General features: G+C 42.3%; 26 non-coding genes across 26 annotated transcripts; all 26 read left to right on the top strand.

Moving 5' to 3' along the window:
• Positions 1-158: 158 nt before the first annotated feature.
• On the top strand, positions 159-231 carry trnav-uac (transfer RNA valine (anticodon UAC)). The gene has a single exon. It is a non-coding gene; the product is annotated as a tRNA-Val (tRNA).
• A 582-nt stretch (positions 232-813) lies between these two features.
• On the top strand, positions 814-886 carry trnav-aac (transfer RNA valine (anticodon AAC)). The gene has a single exon. It is a non-coding gene; the product is annotated as a tRNA-Val (tRNA).
• Positions 887-1,123: 237 nt separating this feature from the next.
• Positions 1,124-1,196, top strand: trnav-cac (transfer RNA valine (anticodon CAC)). Its single transcript has one exon. It is a non-coding gene; the product is annotated as a tRNA-Val (tRNA).
• A 387-nt stretch (positions 1,197-1,583) lies between these two features.
• On the top strand, positions 1,584-1,656 carry trnav-uac (transfer RNA valine (anticodon UAC)). The gene has a single exon. It is a non-coding gene; the product is annotated as a tRNA-Val (tRNA).
• A 582-nt stretch (positions 1,657-2,238) lies between these two features.
• trnav-aac (transfer RNA valine (anticodon AAC)) lies at positions 2,239-2,311 on the top strand. The gene has a single exon. It is a non-coding gene; the product is annotated as a tRNA-Val (tRNA).
• Positions 2,312-2,989: 678 nt separating this feature from the next.
• On the top strand, positions 2,990-3,062 carry trnav-uac (transfer RNA valine (anticodon UAC)). The gene has a single exon. It is a non-coding gene; the product is annotated as a tRNA-Val (tRNA).
• A 582-nt stretch (positions 3,063-3,644) lies between these two features.
• trnav-aac (transfer RNA valine (anticodon AAC)) lies at positions 3,645-3,717 on the top strand. Its single transcript has one exon. It is a non-coding gene; the product is annotated as a tRNA-Val (tRNA).
• Positions 3,718-3,954: 237 nt separating this feature from the next.
• On the top strand, positions 3,955-4,027 carry trnav-cac (transfer RNA valine (anticodon CAC)). The gene has a single exon. It is a non-coding gene; the product is annotated as a tRNA-Val (tRNA).
• A 390-nt stretch (positions 4,028-4,417) lies between these two features.
• On the top strand, positions 4,418-4,490 carry trnav-uac (transfer RNA valine (anticodon UAC)). Its single transcript has one exon. It is a non-coding gene; the product is annotated as a tRNA-Val (tRNA).
• A 582-nt stretch (positions 4,491-5,072) lies between these two features.
• Positions 5,073-5,145, top strand: trnav-aac (transfer RNA valine (anticodon AAC)). Its single transcript has one exon. It is a non-coding gene; the product is annotated as a tRNA-Val (tRNA).
• Positions 5,146-5,382: 237 nt separating this feature from the next.
• On the top strand, positions 5,383-5,455 carry trnav-cac (transfer RNA valine (anticodon CAC)). Its single transcript has one exon. It is a non-coding gene; the product is annotated as a tRNA-Val (tRNA).
• A 387-nt stretch (positions 5,456-5,842) lies between these two features.
• Positions 5,843-5,915, top strand: trnav-uac (transfer RNA valine (anticodon UAC)). The gene has a single exon. It is a non-coding gene; the product is annotated as a tRNA-Val (tRNA).
• A 582-nt stretch (positions 5,916-6,497) lies between these two features.
• trnav-aac (transfer RNA valine (anticodon AAC)) lies at positions 6,498-6,570 on the top strand. The gene has a single exon. It is a non-coding gene; the product is annotated as a tRNA-Val (tRNA).
• A 678-nt stretch (positions 6,571-7,248) lies between these two features.
• Positions 7,249-7,321, top strand: trnav-uac (transfer RNA valine (anticodon UAC)). The gene has a single exon. It is a non-coding gene; the product is annotated as a tRNA-Val (tRNA).
• A 582-nt stretch (positions 7,322-7,903) lies between these two features.
• On the top strand, positions 7,904-7,976 carry trnav-aac (transfer RNA valine (anticodon AAC)). Its single transcript has one exon. It is a non-coding gene; the product is annotated as a tRNA-Val (tRNA).
• Positions 7,977-8,213: 237 nt separating this feature from the next.
• trnav-cac (transfer RNA valine (anticodon CAC)) lies at positions 8,214-8,286 on the top strand. Its single transcript has one exon. It is a non-coding gene; the product is annotated as a tRNA-Val (tRNA).
• A 1,056-nt stretch (positions 8,287-9,342) lies between these two features.
• Positions 9,343-9,415, top strand: trnav-aac (transfer RNA valine (anticodon AAC)). The gene has a single exon. It is a non-coding gene; the product is annotated as a tRNA-Val (tRNA).
• Positions 9,416-9,984: 569 nt separating this feature from the next.
• Positions 9,985-10,057, top strand: trnav-cac (transfer RNA valine (anticodon CAC)). The gene has a single exon. It is a non-coding gene; the product is annotated as a tRNA-Val (tRNA).
• Positions 10,058-10,447: 390 nt separating this feature from the next.
• On the top strand, positions 10,448-10,520 carry trnav-uac (transfer RNA valine (anticodon UAC)). Its single transcript has one exon. It is a non-coding gene; the product is annotated as a tRNA-Val (tRNA).
• A 582-nt stretch (positions 10,521-11,102) lies between these two features.
• Positions 11,103-11,175, top strand: trnav-aac (transfer RNA valine (anticodon AAC)). The gene has a single exon. It is a non-coding gene; the product is annotated as a tRNA-Val (tRNA).
• Positions 11,176-12,508: 1,333 nt separating this feature from the next.
• Positions 12,509-12,581, top strand: trnav-aac (transfer RNA valine (anticodon AAC)). The gene has a single exon. It is a non-coding gene; the product is annotated as a tRNA-Val (tRNA).
• Positions 12,582-12,819: 238 nt separating this feature from the next.
• trnav-cac (transfer RNA valine (anticodon CAC)) lies at positions 12,820-12,892 on the top strand. Its single transcript has one exon. It is a non-coding gene; the product is annotated as a tRNA-Val (tRNA).
• A 390-nt stretch (positions 12,893-13,282) lies between these two features.
• trnav-uac (transfer RNA valine (anticodon UAC)) lies at positions 13,283-13,355 on the top strand. Its single transcript has one exon. It is a non-coding gene; the product is annotated as a tRNA-Val (tRNA).
• Positions 13,356-13,937: 582 nt separating this feature from the next.
• On the top strand, positions 13,938-14,010 carry trnav-aac (transfer RNA valine (anticodon AAC)). Its single transcript has one exon. It is a non-coding gene; the product is annotated as a tRNA-Val (tRNA).
• Positions 14,011-14,247: 237 nt separating this feature from the next.
• Positions 14,248-14,320, top strand: trnav-cac (transfer RNA valine (anticodon CAC)). The gene has a single exon. It is a non-coding gene; the product is annotated as a tRNA-Val (tRNA).
• Positions 14,321-14,707: 387 nt separating this feature from the next.
• trnav-uac (transfer RNA valine (anticodon UAC)) lies at positions 14,708-14,780 on the top strand. The gene has a single exon. It is a non-coding gene; the product is annotated as a tRNA-Val (tRNA).
• Positions 14,781-15,809: the final 1,029 nt, after the last annotated feature.

The raw sequence follows: 15,809 nt of genomic DNA, 5'->3' as shown, positions 1-15,809 counted from the left end.
GTTACATCCAATGGTAGGTTTCAGCCTGTCCCATTCACCTCACAAGTGGTATATGGGCACATTTTAAGTGGCCAAAAGGGGTTTTCCCTTAAAAGTGTGGCTTAGCGAGAATATATGCTGCAAAATCCGTCAAAACAGCAGAATTCCACGGAGGGCAGGTTTCTGTAGTGTAGTGGTTATCACGTTCGCTTTACACGCGAAAGGTTCTAGGTTCGAAACCGAGCAGAAACAATAGTTCGCTTTTGACACAAAGCGAGTCAAATGCCGTTCATTTGAAACTTAGCTGTATTTCAAATATCAGTGTTTAAAGAGTAATAGTCAATTTCCACCAGTCAAAGCTGAGCTGACATCTTTTCCTGTAGTGTTTATGACATTCAGTGATTTAACCATACATGTAAAAGATCTTCAGTTTAAAAGTGGCAAAAGCAGGTTGCCCCTTTAGAATTTAAGTGACATTGAAATGAAAAACATGATAAAATCTGTATGAAATAAGATGACAAAGGTGGATACATGTTTCCTAAAATGAGCGACTATTACGTTCAACTACCAAACGAGAGGTCCTCCTGTTGGAAGCCGAGCAGGAACGATGTGAGGCTTCTTACATAAAAGCAAGCCAAATGCCACTCATCTGATAAGTCGTGGCTTGAGCCGTACAGCACTTTCAACGTTACATCCAATGGTAGGTTTCCAACCTCACAAGTGATATATGGGCAGTTTTGAAGCGGCCAAAAGAGGGTTTTACCCCAAAAGTGTGGCTCATAGAAAATATGTGTGGCAAAATTTGCCAAAACAACCAAACCCATTAGAAGGCAGGTTTCTGTAGTGTAGTGGTTATCACGTTCGCCTAACACGCGAAAAGTCCTCGGTTCGAAACCGAGCAGAAACAACCTGAAGCCTTTCGAAAAATTAAAGTAAAATGTAATTCTTGTGATGTGTTTCTGCTTGTGTCTTGAAGCGCTTTCAAAGATACATGCAGGTGTAGATTTAGGCCGTCACATTCGCCTCGTACGTGATAAACGGTCGGTTCGAAAGTGGATGAAAAACATAGGCCTATATGGAGGTGTTGAAAGAGAGAAAATGCTTGGAAAATCTCTCAAAACAACTCAGCGGCGGTAACACGAAGGTTTCTGTAGTGTAGTGGTTATCACGTTCGCCTCACACGCGAAAGGTCCTCGGTTCGAGACCGAGCAGAAACAGGTCGCGCCTTTTAGCCTGAAACGACTTGAGATCCGTTTCGGAAAAAGGTCACATGATTTCCTTCCAAGATTAATCAAAGAAAGTCTAACACTCAACTTCAGCCTTGCTTGGCTACCCTGGTTTCAATTTTGTAGGTATCAGGTTCGCAGGAACAGTGCGCACAAATCAAAGCAAGCAAAATGCCACACATCTGATAAGTCGAGGCTTGAGCTGTACAGCACTTTCAACGTTACATCCAATGGTAGGTTTCAGCCTGTCCCATTCACCTCACAAGTGGTATATGGGCACATTTTAAGTGGCCAAAAGGGGTTTTCCCTTAAAAGTGTGGCTTAGCGAGAATATATGCTGCAAAATCCGTCAAAACAGCAGAATTCCACGGAGGGCAGGTTTCTGTAGTGTAGTGGTTATCACGTTCGCTTTACACGCGAAAGGTTCTAGGTTCGAAACCGAGCAGAAACAATAGTTCGCTTTTGACACAAAGCGAGTCAAATGCCGTTCATTTGAAACTTAGCTGTATTTCAAATATCAGTGTTTAAAGAGTAATAGTCAATTTCCACCAGTCAAAGCTGAGCTGACATCTTTTCCTATAGTGTTTATGACATTCAGTGATTTAACCATACATGTGAAAGATCTTCAGTTTAAAAGTGGCAAAAGCAGGTTGCCCCTTTAGAATTTAAGTGACATTGAAATGAAAAACATGATAAAATCTGTATGAAATAAGATGACAAAGGTGGATACATGTTTCCTAAAATGAGCGACTATTACGTTCAACTACCAAACGAGAGGTCCTCCTGTTGGAAGCCGAGCAGGAACGATGTGAGGCTTCTTACATAAAAGCAAGCCAAATGCCACTCATCTGATAAGTCGTGGCTTGAGCCGTACAGCACTTTCAACGTTACATCCAATGGTAGGTTTCCAACCTCACAAGTGATATATGGGCAGTTTTGAAGCGGCCAAAAGAGGGTTTTACCCCAAAAGTGTGGCTCATAGAAAATATGTGTGGCAAAATTTGCCAAAACAACCAAACCCATTAGAAGGCAGGTGTCTGTAGTGTAGTGGTTATCACGTTCGCCTAACACGCGAAAGGTCCTCGGTTCGAAACCGAGCAGAAACAAACTTAAGCTTTTCGAAAAATTCAAGTGAAATGTCATTCATGTGATGTGTTTCTGCTTGGGTCTTGAAGCGCTTTCAAAGATACATGCAGGTGTAGATTTAGGCCGTCACATTCGCCTCGTACGTGATAAACGGTCGGTTCGAAAGTGGATGAAAAACATAGGCCTATATGGAGGTTTTGAAAGAGAGAAAATGCTTGGAAAATCTCTCAAAACAACTCATCGACAGTAACACGAAGGTTTCTGTTGTGTAGTGGTTATCCTGTTCGCCTCGAGACCGAGCAGAAACAGGTCGCGCCTTTTAGCCTGAAACGACTTGAGATCCGTTTCGGAAAAAGGTCACATGATTTCCTTCCAAGATTAATCAAAGAAAGTCTAACACTCAACTTCAGCCTTGCTTGGCTACCCTGGTTTCAATTTTGTAGGTATTATCAGGTTCGCAGGAACAGTGCGCACAAATCAAAGCAAGCAAAATGCCACACATCTGATAAGTCGAGGCTTGAGCTGTACAGCACTTTCAACGTTACATCCAATGGTAGGTTTCAGCCTGTCCAATTCACCTCACAAGTGGTATATGGGCACATTTTAAGTGGCCAAAAGGGGTTTTCCCTTAAAAGTGTGGCTTAGCGAGAATATATGCTGCAAAATCCGTCAAAACAGCAGAATTCCACGTAGGGCAGGTTTCTGTAGTGTAGTGGTTATCACGTTCGCTTTACACGCGAAAGGTCCTCTGTTCGAAACCGAGCAGAAACAATAGTTCGCTCTTGACACAAAGCGAGTCAAATGCCGTTCATTTGAAACTTAGCTGTATTTCAAATATCAGTGTTTAAAGAGTAATAGTCAAATTCCACCAGTCAAAGCTGAGCTGGCATCTTTTCCTGTAGTGTTTATGAAATTCATTGATTTAACCATACATGTGAAAGATGTTCAGTTTAAAAGTGGCAAAAGCAGGTTGCCCCTTTAGAATTTAAGTGACATTGAAATGAAAAACATGATAAAATCTGTATGAAATAAGATGAGAAAGGTGGATACATGTTTCCTAAAATCAGCGACTATTACGTTCAACTACCAAGCGAGAGGTCCTCCTGTTGGAAGCCGAGCAGGAACGATGTGAGGCTTCTTACATAAAAGCAAGCCAAATGCCACTCATCTGATAAGTCGTGGCTTGAGCCGTACAGGACTTTCAACGTTACATCCAATGGTAGGTTTCCAACCTCACAAGTGATATATGGGCAGTTTTGAAGCGGCCAAAAGAGGGTTTTACCCCAAAAGTGTGGCTTATAGAAAATATGTGTTGCAAAATTTGCCAAAACAACCGGACCCATTAAAAGGCAGGTTTCTGTAGTGTAGTGGTTATCACGTTCGCCTAACACGCGAAAGGTCCTCGGTTCGAAACCGAGCAGAAACAACCTTAAGCTTTTCGAAAAATTCAAGTGAAATGTCATTCATGTGATGTGTTTCTGCTTGGGTCTTGAAGCGCTTTCAAAGATACATGCAGGTGTAGATTTAGGCCGTCACATTCGCCTCGTACGTGATAAACGGTCGGTTCGAAAGTGGATGAAAAACATAGGCCTATATGGAGGTTTTGAAAGAGAGAAAATGCTTGGAAAATCTTTCAAAACAACTCATCGACAGTAACACGAAGGTTTCTGTTGTGTAGTGGTTATCCTGTTCGCCTCACACGCGAAAGGTCCTCGGTTCGAGACCGAGCAGAAACAGGTCGCGCCTTTTAGCCTGAAACGACTTGAGATCCGTTTCGGAAAAAGGTCACATGATTTCCTTCCAAGATTAATCAAAGAAAGTCTAACACTCAACTTCAGCCTTGCTTGGCTACCCTGGTTTCAATTTTGTAGGTATTATCAGGTTCGCAGGAACAGTGCGCACAAATCAAAGCAAGCAAAATGCCACACATCTGATAAGTCGAGGCTTGAGCTGTACAGCACTTTCAACGTTACATCCAATGGTAGGTTTCAGCCTGTCCCATTCACCTCACAAGTGGTATATGGGCACATTTTAAGTGGCCAAAAGGGGTTTTCCCTTAAAAGTGTGGCTTAGCGAGAATATATGCTGCAAAATCCGTCAAAACAGCAGAATTCCATGGAGGGCAGGTTTCTGTAGTGTAGTGGTTATCACGTTCGCTTTACACGCGAAAGGTTCTAGGTTCGAAACCGAGCAGAAACAGTAGTTTGCTTTTGACACAAAGCGAGTCAACTGCCGTTCATTTGAAACTTAGCTGTATTTCAAATATCAGTGTTTAAAGAGTAATAGTCAATTTCCACCAGTCAAAGCTGAGCTGACATCTTTTCCTGTAGTGTTTATGACATTCAGTGATTTAACCATACATGTGAAAGATCTTCAGTTTAAAAGTGGCAAAAGCAGGTTGCCCCTTTAGAATTTAAGTGACATTGAAATGAAAAACATGATAAAATCTGTATGAAATAAGATGACAAAGGTGGATACATGTTTCCTAAAATGAGCGACTATTACGTTCAACTACCAAACGAGAGGTCCTCCTGTTGGAAGCCGAGCAGGAACGATGTGAGGCTTCTTACATAAAAGCAAGCCAAATGCCACTCATCTGATAAGTCGTGGCTTGAGCCGTACAGGACTTTCAACATTACATCCAATGGTAGGTTTCCAACCTCACAAGTGATATATGGGCAGTTTTGAAGCGGCCAAAAGAGGGTTTTACCCCAAAAGTGTGGCTCATAGAAAATATGTGTGGCAAAATTTGGCAAAACAACCAGACCCATTACAAGGCAGGTTTCTGTAGTGTAGTGGTTATCACGTTCGCCTAACACGCGAAAGGTCCTCGGTTCGAAACCGAGCAGAAACAACCTTAAGCCTTTCGAAAAATTAAAGTGAAATGTAATTCTTGTGATGTGTTTCTGCTTGTGTCTTGAAGCGCTTTCAAAGATACATGCAGGTGTAGATTTAGGCCGTCACATTCGCCTCGTACGTGATAAACGGTCGGTTCGAAAGTGGATGAAAAACATAGGCCTATATGGAGGTGTTGAAAGAGAGAAAATGCTTGGAAAATCTCTCAAAACAACTCAGCGGCGGTAACACGAAGGTTTCTGTAGTGTAGTGGTTATCACGTTCGCCTCACACGCGAAAGGTCCTCGGTTCGAGACCGAGCAGAAACAGGTCGCGCCTTTTAGCCTGAAACGACTTGAGATCCGTTTCGGAAAAAGGTCACATGATTTCCTTCCAAGATTAATCAAAGAAAGTCTAACACTCAACTTCAGCCTTGCTTGGCTACCCTGGTTTCAATTTTGTAGGTATCAGGTTCGCAGGAACAGTGCGCACAAATCAAAGCAAGCAAAATGCCACACATCTGATAAGTCGAGGCTTGAGCTGTACAGCACTTTCAACGTTACATCCAATGGTAGGTTTCAGCCTGTCCCATTCACCTCACAAGTGGTATATGGGCACATTTTAAGTGGCCAAAAGGGGTTTTCCCTTAAAAGTGTGGCTTAGCGAGAATATATGCTGCAAAATCCGTCAAAACAGCAGAATTCCACGGAGGGCAGGTTTCTGTAGTGTAGTGGTTATCACGTTCGCTTTACACGCGAAAGGTTCTAGGTTCGAAACCGAGCAGAAACAATAGTTCGCTTTTGACACAAAGCGAGTCAAATGCCGTTCATTTGAAACTTAGCTGTATTTCAAATATCAGTGTTTAAAGAGTAATAGTCAATTTCCACCAGTCAAAGCTGAGCTGACATCTTTTCCTGTAGTGTTTATGACATTCAGTGATTTAACCATACATGTAAAAGATCTTCAGTTTAAAAGTGGCAAAAGCAGGTTGCCCCTTTAGAATTTAAGTGACATTGAAATGAAAAACATGATAAAATCTGTATGAAATAAGATGACAAAGGTGGATACATGTTTCCTAAAATGAGCGACTATTACGTTCAACTACCAAACGAGAGGTCCTCCTGTTGGAAGCCGAGCAGGAACGATGTGAGGCTTCTTACATAAAAGCAAGCCAAATGCCACTCATCTGATAAGTCGTGGCTTGAGCCGTACAGCACTTTCAACGTTACATCCAATGGTAGGTTTCCAACCTCACAAGTGATATATGGGCAGTTTTGAAGCGGCCAAAAGAGGGTTTTACCCCAAAAGTGTGGCTCATAGAAAATATGTGTGGCAAAATTTGCCAAAACAACCAAACCCATTAGAAGGCAGGTTTCTGTAGTGTAGTGGTTATCACGTTCGCCTAACACGCGAAAAGTCCTCGGTTCGAAACCGAGCAGAAACAAACTTAAGCTTTTCGAAAAATTCAAGTGAAATGTCATTCATGTGATGTGTTTCTGCTTGGGTCTTGAAGCGCTTTCAAAGATACATGCAGGTGTAGATTTAGGCCGTCACATTCGCCTCGTACGTGATAAACGGTCGGTTCGAAAGTGGATGAAAAACATAGGCCTATATGGAGGTTTTGAAAGAGAGAAAATGCTTGGAAAATCTCTCAAAACAACTCATCGACAGTAACACGAAGGTTTCTGTTGTGTAGTGGTTATCCTGTTCGCCTCGAGACCGAGCAGAAACAGGTCGCGCCTTTTAGCCTGAAGCGACTTGAGATCCGTTTCGGAAAAAGGTCACATGATTTCCTTCCAAGATTAATCAAAGAAAGTCTAACACTCAACTTCAGCCTTGCTTGGCTACCCTGGTTTCAATTTTGTAGGTATTATCAGGTTCGCAGGAACAGTGCGCACAAATCAAAGCAAGCAAAATGCCACACATCTGATAAGTCGAGGCTTGAGCTGTACAGCACTTTCAACGTTACATCCAATGGTAGGTTTCAGCCTGTCCCATTCACCTCACAAGTGGTATATGGGCACATTTTAAGTGGCCAAAAGGGGTTTTCCCTTAAAAGTGTGGCTTAGCGAGAATATATGCTGCAAAATCCGTCAAAACAGCAGAATTCCATGGAGGGCAGGTTTCTGTAGTGTAGTGGTTATCACGTTCGCTTTACACGCGAAAGGTTCTAGGTTCGAAACTGAGCAGAAACAGTAGTTTGCTTTTGACACAAAGCGAGTCAACTGCCGTTCATTTGAAACTTAGCTGTATTTCAAATATCAGTGTTTAAAGAGTAATAGTCAATTTCCACCAGTCAAAGCTGAGCTGACATCTTTTCCTGTAGTGTTTATGACATTCAGTGATTTAACCATACATGTGAAAGATGTTCAGTTTAAAAGTGGCAAAAGCAGGTTGCCCCTTTAGAATTTAAGTGACATTGAAATGAAAAACATGATAAAATCTGTATGAAATAAGATGAGAAAGGTGGATACATGTTTCCTAAATTCAGCGACTATTACGTTCAACTACCAAGCGAGAGGTCCTCCTGTTGGAAGCCGAGCAGGAACGATGTGAGGCTTCTTACATAAAAGCAAGCCAAATGCCACTCATCTGATAAGTCGTGGCTTGAGCCGTACAGCACTTTCAACGTTACATCCAATGGTAGGTTTCCAGCCTCACAAGTGATATATGGGCAGTTTTGACGCGGCCAAAAGAGGGTTTTACCCCAAAAGTGTGGCTTATAGAAAATATGTGTGGCAAAAATTGCCAAAACAACCGAACACATTAGAAGGCAGGTTTCTGTAGTGTAGTGGTTTTCACGTTCGCTTAACACGCGAAAGGTCCTCTGTTCGAAACCGAGCAGAAACAACCTTAAGCTTTTCGAAAAATTCAAGTGAAATGTCATTCATGTGATGTGTTTCTGCTTGGGTCTTGAAGCGCTTTCAAAGATACATGCAGGTGTAGATTTAGGCCGTCACATTCGCCTCGTACGTGATAAACGGTCGGTTCGAAAGTGGATGAAAAACATAGGCCTATATGGAGGTGTTGAAAGAGAGAAAATGCTTGGAAAATCTCTCAAAACAACTCAGCGACAGTAACACGAAGGTTTCTGTAGTGTAGTGGTTATCACGTTCGCCTCACACGCGAAAGGTCCTCGGTTCGAGACCGAGCAGAAACAGGTCGTGCCTTTTAGCCTGAAACGACTTGAGATCCGTTTCGGAAAAAGGTCACATGATTTCCTTCCAAGATTAATCAAAGAAAGTCTAACACTCAACTTCAGCCTTGCTTGGCTACCCTGGTTTCAATTTTGTAGGTATTATCAGGTTCGCAGGAACAGTGCGCACAAATCAAAGCAAGCAAAATGCCACACATCTGATAAGTCGAGGCTTGAGCTGTACAGCACTTTCAACGTTACATCCAATGGTAGGTTTCAGCCTGTCCCATTCACCTCACAAGTGGTATATGGGCACATTTTAAGTGGCCAAAAGGGGTTTTCCCTTAAAAGTGTGGCTTAGCGAGAATATATGCTGCAAAATCCGTCAAAACAGCAGAATTCCATGTAGGGCAGGTTTCTGTAGTGTAGTGGTTTTCACGTTCGCTTTACACACGAAAGGTCCTCTGTTCGAAACCGAGCAGAAACAATAGTTCGCTTTTGACACAAAGCGAGTCAAATGCCGTTCATTTGAAACTTAGCTGTATTTCAAATATCAGTGTTTAAAGAGTAATAGTCAAATTCCACCAGTCAAAGCTGAGCTGGCATCTTTTCCTGTAGTGTTTATGACATTCAGTGATTTAACCATACATGTGAAAGATCTTCAGTTTAAAAGTGGCAAAAGCAGGTTGCCACTTTAGAATTTAAGTGACATTGAAATGAAAAACATGATAAAATCTGTATGAAATAAGATGAGAAAGGTGGATACATGTTTCCTAAAATCAGCGACTATTACGTTCAACTACCAAACGAGAGGTCCTCCTGTTGGAAGCCGAGCAGGAACGATGTGAGGCTTCTTACATAAAAGCAAGCCAAATGCCTCTCATCTGATAAGTCGTGGCTTGAGCCGTACAGCACTTTCAACGTTACATCCAATGGTAGGTTTCAGCCTGTCCCATTCACCTCACAAGTGGTATATGGGCACATTTTAAGTGGCCAAAAGGGGTTTTCCCTTAAAAGTGTGGCTTAGCGAGAATATATGCTGCAAAATCCGTGAAAACAACAGAATTCCACGGAGGGCAGGTTTCTGTAGTGTAGTGGTTATCACGTTCGCTTTACACGCGAAAGGTCCTCGGTTCGAAACCGAGCAGAAACAATAGTTCGCTTTTGACACAAAGCGAGTCAAATGCCGTTAATTTGAAATTTAGCTATATTTCAAATATCAGTGTTTAAAGAGTAATAGTCAATTTCCACCAGTCAAAGCCGAGCTGACATCTTTTCCAGTAGTGTTTATAACATTCAGTGATTTAACCATACATGTGAAAGATCTTCAGTTTAAAAGTGGCAAAAGCAGGTTGCCCCTTTAGAATTTAAGTGACATTGAAATGAAAAACATGATAAAATCTGTATGAAATAAGATGAGAAAGGTGGATACATGTTTCCTAAAATCAGCGACTATTACGTTCAACTACCAAGCGAGAGGTCCTCCTGTTGGAAGCCGAGCAGGAACGATGTGAGGCTTCTTACATAAAAGCAAGCCAAATGCCACTCATCTGATAAGTCGTGGCTTGAGCCGTACAGCACTTTCAACGTTACATCCAATGGTAGGTTTCCAACCTCACAAGTGATATATGGGCAGTTTTGAAGCGGCCAAAAGAGGGTTTTACCCCAAAAGTGTGGCTTATAGAAAACCTCTCAAAACAACTGAGCGACAGTAACACGAAGGTTTCTGTAGTGTAGTGGTTATCACGTTCGCCTCACACGCGAAAGGTCCTCGGTTCGAGACCGAGCAGAAACAGGTCGTGCCTTTTAGCCTGAAACGACTTGAGATCCATTTCGGAAAAAGGTCACATGATTTCCTTCCAAGATTAATCAAAGAAAGTCTAACACTCAACTTTAGCCTTGCTTGGCTACCTTGGTTTCAATTTTGTAGGTATTATCAGGTTCGCAGGAACAGTGCGCACAAATCAAAGCAAGCAAAATGCCACACATCTGATAAGTCGAGGCTTGAGCTGTACAGCACTTTCAACGTTACATCCAATGGTAGGTTTCAGCCTGTCCAATTCACCTCACAAGTGGTATATGGGCACATTTTAAGTGGCCAAAAGGGGTTTTCCCTTAAAAGTGTGGCTTAGCGAGAATATATGCTGCAAAATCCGTCAAAACAGCAGAATTCCATGTAGGGCAGGTTTCTGTAGTGTAGTGGTTATCACGTTCGCTTTACACACGAAAGGTCCTCGGTTCGAAACCGAGCAGAAACAATAGTTCGCTTTTGACACAAAGCGAGTCAAATGCCGTTAATTTGAAACTTAGCTATATTTCAAATATCAGTGTTTAAAGAGTAATAGTCAATTTCCACCAGTCAAAGCCGAGCTGACATCTTTTCCAGTAGTGTTTATGACAATCAGTGATTTAACCATACATGTGAAAGATCTTCAGTTTAAAAGTGGCAAAAGCAGGTTGCCCCTTTAGAATTTAAGTGACATTGAAATGAAAAACATGATAAAATCTGTATGAAATAAGATGAGAAAGGTGGATAAATGTTTCCTAAAATCAGCGACTATTACGTTCAACTACCAAGCGAGATGTCCTCCTGTTGGAAGCCGAGCAGGAACGATGTGAGGCTTCTTACATAAAAGCAAGCCAAATGCCACTCATCTGATAAGTCGTGGCTTGAGCCGTAGAGCACTTTCAACGTTACATCCAATGGTAGGTTTCCAACCTCACAAGTGATATATGGGCAGTTTTGAAGCGGCCAAAAGAGGGTTTTACCCCAAAAGTGTGGCTCATAGAAAATATGTGTGGCAAAATTTGCCAAAACAACCAAACCCATTAGAAGGCAGGTGTCTGTAGTGTAGTGGTTATCACGTTCGCCTAACACGCGAAAGGTCCTCGGTTCGAAACCGAGCAGAAACAAACTTAAGCTTTTCGAAAAATTCAAGTGAAATGTCATTCATGTGATGTGTTTCTGCTTGGGTCTTGAAGCGCTTTCAAAGATACATGCAGGTGTAGATTTAGGCCGTCACATTCGCCTCGTACGTGATAAACGGTCGGTTCGAAAGTGGATGAAAAACATAGGCCTATATGGAGGTTTTGAAAGAGAGAAAATGCTTGGAAAATCTCTCAAAACAACTCATCGACAGTAACACGAAGGTTTCTGTTGTGTAGTGGTTATCCTGTTCGCCTCGAGACCGAGCAGAAACAGGTCGCGCCTTTTAGCCTGAAACGACTTGAGATCCGTTTCGGAAAAAGGTCACATGATTTCCTTCCAAGATTAATTAAAGAAAGTCTAACACTCAACTTCAGCCTTGCTTGGCTACCCTGGTTTCAATTTTGTAGGTATTATCAGGTTCGCAGGAACAGTGCGCACAAATCAAAGCAAGCAAAATGCCACACATCTGATAAGTCGAGGCTTGAGCTGTACAGCACTTTCAACGTTACATCCAATGGTAGGTTTCAGCCTGTCCAATTCACCTCACAAGTGGTATATGGGCACATTTTAAGTGGCCAAAAGGGGTTTTCCCTTAAAAGTGTGGCTTAGCGAGAATATATGCTGCAAAATCCGTCAAAACAGCAGAATTCCACGTAGGGCAGGTTTCTGAAGTGTAGTGGTTATCACGTTCGCTTTACACGCGAAAGGTCCTCTGTTCGAAACTGAGCAGAAACAATAGTTCGCTCTTGACACAAAGCGAGTCAAATGCCGTTCATTTGAAACTTAGCTGTATTTCAAATATCAGTGTTTAAAGAGTAATAGTCAAATTCCACCAGTCAAAGCTGAGCTGGCATCTTTTCCTGTAGTGTTTATGAAATTCATTGATTTAACCATACATGTGAAAGATGTTCAGTTTAAAAGTGGCAAAAGCAGGTTGCCCCTTTAGAATTTAAGTGACATTGAAATGAAAAACATGATAAAATCTGTATGAAATAAGATGAGAAAGGTGAATACATGTTTCCTAAAATCAGCGACTATTACGTTCAACTACCAAGCGAGAGGTCCTCCTGTTGGAAGCCGAGCAGGAACGATGTGAGGCTTCTTACATAAAAGCAAGCCAAATGCCACTCATCTGATAAGTCGTGGCTTGAGCCGTACAGGACTTTCAACGTTACATCCAATGGTAGGTTTCCAACCTCACAAGTGATATATGGGCAGTTTTGAAGCGGCCAAAAGAGGGTTTTACCCCAAAAGTGTGGCTTATAGAAAATATGTGTTGCAAAATTTGCCAAAACAACCGGACCCATTAAAAGGCAGGTTTCTGTAGTGTAGTGGTTATCACGTTCGCCTAACACGCGAAAGGTCCTCGGTTCGAAACCGAGCAGAAACAACCTTAAGCTTTTCGAAAAATTCAAGTGAAATGTCATTCATGTGATGTGTTTCTGCTTGGGTCTTGAAGCGCTTTCAAAGATACATGCAGGTGTAGATTTAGGCCGTCACATTCGCCTCGTACGTGATAAACGGTCGGTTCGAAAGTGGATGAAAAACATAGGCCTATATTTGAGGTTTTGAAAGAGAGAAAATGCTTGGAAAATCTCTCAAAACAACTCATCGACAGTAACACGAAGGTTTCTGTTGTGTAGTGGTTATCCTGTTCGCCTCACACGCGAAAGGTCCTCGGTTCGAGACCGAGCAGAAACAGGTCGCGCCTTTTAGCCTGAAACGACTTGAGATCCGTTTCGGAAAAAGGTCACATGATTTCCTTCCAAGATTAATCAAAGAAAGTCTAACACTCAACTTCAGCCTTGCTTGGCTACCCTGGTTTCAATTTTGTAGGTATTATCAGGTTCGCAGGAACAGTGCGCACAAATCAAAGCAAGCAAAATTCCACACATCTGATAAGTCGAGGCTTGAGCTGTACAGCACTTTCAACGTTACATCCAATGGTAGGTTTCAGCCTGTCCCATTCACCTCACAAGTGGTATATGGGCACATTTTAAGTGGCCAAAAGGGGTTTTCCCTTAAAAGTGTGGCTTAGCGAGAATATATGCTGCAAAATCCGTCAAAACAGCAGAATTCCATGGAGGGCAGGTTTCTGTAGTGTAGTGGTTATCACGTTCGCTTTACACGCGAAAGGTTCTAGGTTCGAAACTGAGCAGAAACAGTAGTTTGCTTTTGACACAAAGCGAGTCAACTGCCGTTCATTTGAAACTTAGCTGTATTTCAAATATCAGTGTTTAAAGAGTAATAGTCAATTTCCACCAGTCAAAGCTGAGCTGACATCTTTTCCAGTAGTGTTTATGACATTCAGTGATTTAACCATACATGTGAAAGATCTTCAGTTTAAAAGTGGCAAAAGCAGGTTGCCCCTTTAGAATTTAAGTGACATTGAAATGAAAAACATGATAAAATCTGTATGAAATAAGATGACAAAGGTGGATACATGTTTCCTAAAATGAGCGACTATTACGTTCAACTACCAAGCGAGAGGTCCTCCTGTTGGAAGCCGAGCAGGAACGATGTGAGGCTTCTTACATAAAAGCAAGCCAAATGCCACTCATCTGATAAGTCGTGGCTTGAGCCGTACAGGACTTTCAACATTACATCCAATGGTAGGTTTCCAACCTCACAAGTGATATATGGGCAGTTTTGAAGCGGCCAAAAGAGGGTTTTACTCCAAAAGTGTGGCTCATAGAAAATATGTGTGGCAAAATTTGGCAAAACAACCAGACCCATTACAAGGCAGGTTTCTGTAGTGTAGTGGTTATCACGTTCGCCTAACACGCGAAAGGTCCTCGGTTCGAAACCGAGCAGAAACAACCTTAAGCCTTTCGAAAAATTAAAGTGAAATGTAATTCTTGTGATGTGTTTCTGCTTGTGTCTTGAAGCGCTTTCAAAGATACATGCAGGTGTAGATTTAGGCCGTCACATTCGCCTCGTACGTGATAAACGGTCGGTTCGAAAGTGGATGAAAAACATAGGCCTATATGGAGGTATTGAAAGAGAGAAAATGCTTGGAAAATCTCTCAAAACAACTCAGCGGCGGTAACACGAAGGTTTCTGTAGTGTAGTGGTTATCACGTTCGCCTCACACGCGAAAGGTCCTCGGTTCGAGACCGAGCAGAAACAGGTCGCGCCTTTTAGCCTGAAATGACTTGAGATCCGTTTCGGAAAAAGGTCACATGATTTCCTTCCAAGATTAATCAAAGAAAGTCTAACACTCAACTTCAGCCTTGCTTGGCTACCCTGGTTTCAATTTTGTAGGTATCAGGTTCGCAGGAACAGTGCGCACAAATCAAAGCAAGCAAAATGCCACACATCTGATAAGTCGAGGCTTGAGCTGTACAGCACTTTCAACGTTACATCCAATGGTAGGTTTCAGCCTGTCCCATTCACCTCACAAGTGGTATATGGGCACATTTTAAGTGGCCAAAAGGGGTTTTCCCTTAAAAGTGTGGCTTAGCGAGAATATATGCTGCAAAATCCGTCAAAACAGCAGAATTCCACGGAGGGCAGGTTTCTGTAGTGTAGTGGTTATCACGTTCGCTTTACACGCGAAAGGTTCTAGGTTCGAAACCGAGCAGAAACAATAGTTCGCTTTTGACACAAAGCGAGTCAAATGCCGTTCATTTGAAACTTAGCTGTATTTCAAATATCAGTGTTTAAAGAGTAATAGTCAATTTCCACCAGTCAAAGCTGAGCTGACTTCCGGTGACGCCATGTTGGCAGCAACAGCTTGAGTGACACGCTCCGTCCAAAATTATAATAATTTCCTAACAAAACCAGTATTAAACTCGGCGATTCTTAATAAACTCGACATGGCGACAACTAGAGGCAAAGGACAATCTAAACAAGACGCAGCTAAGGAAAAAGGCGAAAACATGCAAATCCAAAGTTCCCAATCGGATTCTTGCATGCGTGACTCCGAGTCAAAAATACTTAGCGAGCTCGAAAAAATGAGGAAAGACAACCAAGAGGGACATACCCAGACCCAGCTAACTTTAACACGTCTGGAAATGTCATTCGGTGAACTGAAAGGAGAAATGAATGAATTGCAAAAGAGAACCGCGGAGGCGGAGGACCGAATCAGTGCTAATGAAGATACGACCAGGCGTCATGAGCGGGCTCTTCGTTTCTTACTGCATAGAGAAATGGAGTTGAATGCACGATGTGAGGATATGCAAAATCGCCTAAGGCGAAACAACCTGAGAATTTACAACGTTGCTGAAGGGAGCGAGGGAAAAGATGTTAAGCTTTTTGTAGATGATTTGTTTAAATCTGTTCTTCAACTTCCCCCTGAACTTAACATCGCCATTGAAAGAGCGCATAGAGCGCTCACTGCAAAGCCAAAAAACCCTGAAGCAGCCCCCCGCTCGCTTATCGTTAGACTTTTGGACTTTTCGGTAAAAGAAATCATAATACGGCAGGCATGGGAGCAGAAAAAAGTTATGTACGCAGGAAAACAGATCTACTTTGATCATGATTTCTCTCCCGAACTGCAGAAAAAACGAGCGCTGGTGCGTGATGCTGTAAAGCAGCTAAAGTTGAAGAACATTAGGGCAACGTGTATTTACCCTGCACAGCTGAGAGTGTTTACTGCAGATGGTGTGAAGACCTA

This window comes from Misgurnus anguillicaudatus, chromosome 14, assembly GCF_027580225.2.
Source record: "Misgurnus anguillicaudatus chromosome 14, ASM2758022v2, whole genome shotgun sequence".
In the NCBI taxonomy this organism is placed as follows: Eukaryota; Metazoa; Chordata; class Actinopteri; order Cypriniformes; family Cobitidae; genus Misgurnus; species Misgurnus anguillicaudatus.
Note: the sequence above shows the minus strand (reverse complement) of the source record. Positions and strands in the feature narration are given on the sequence as shown.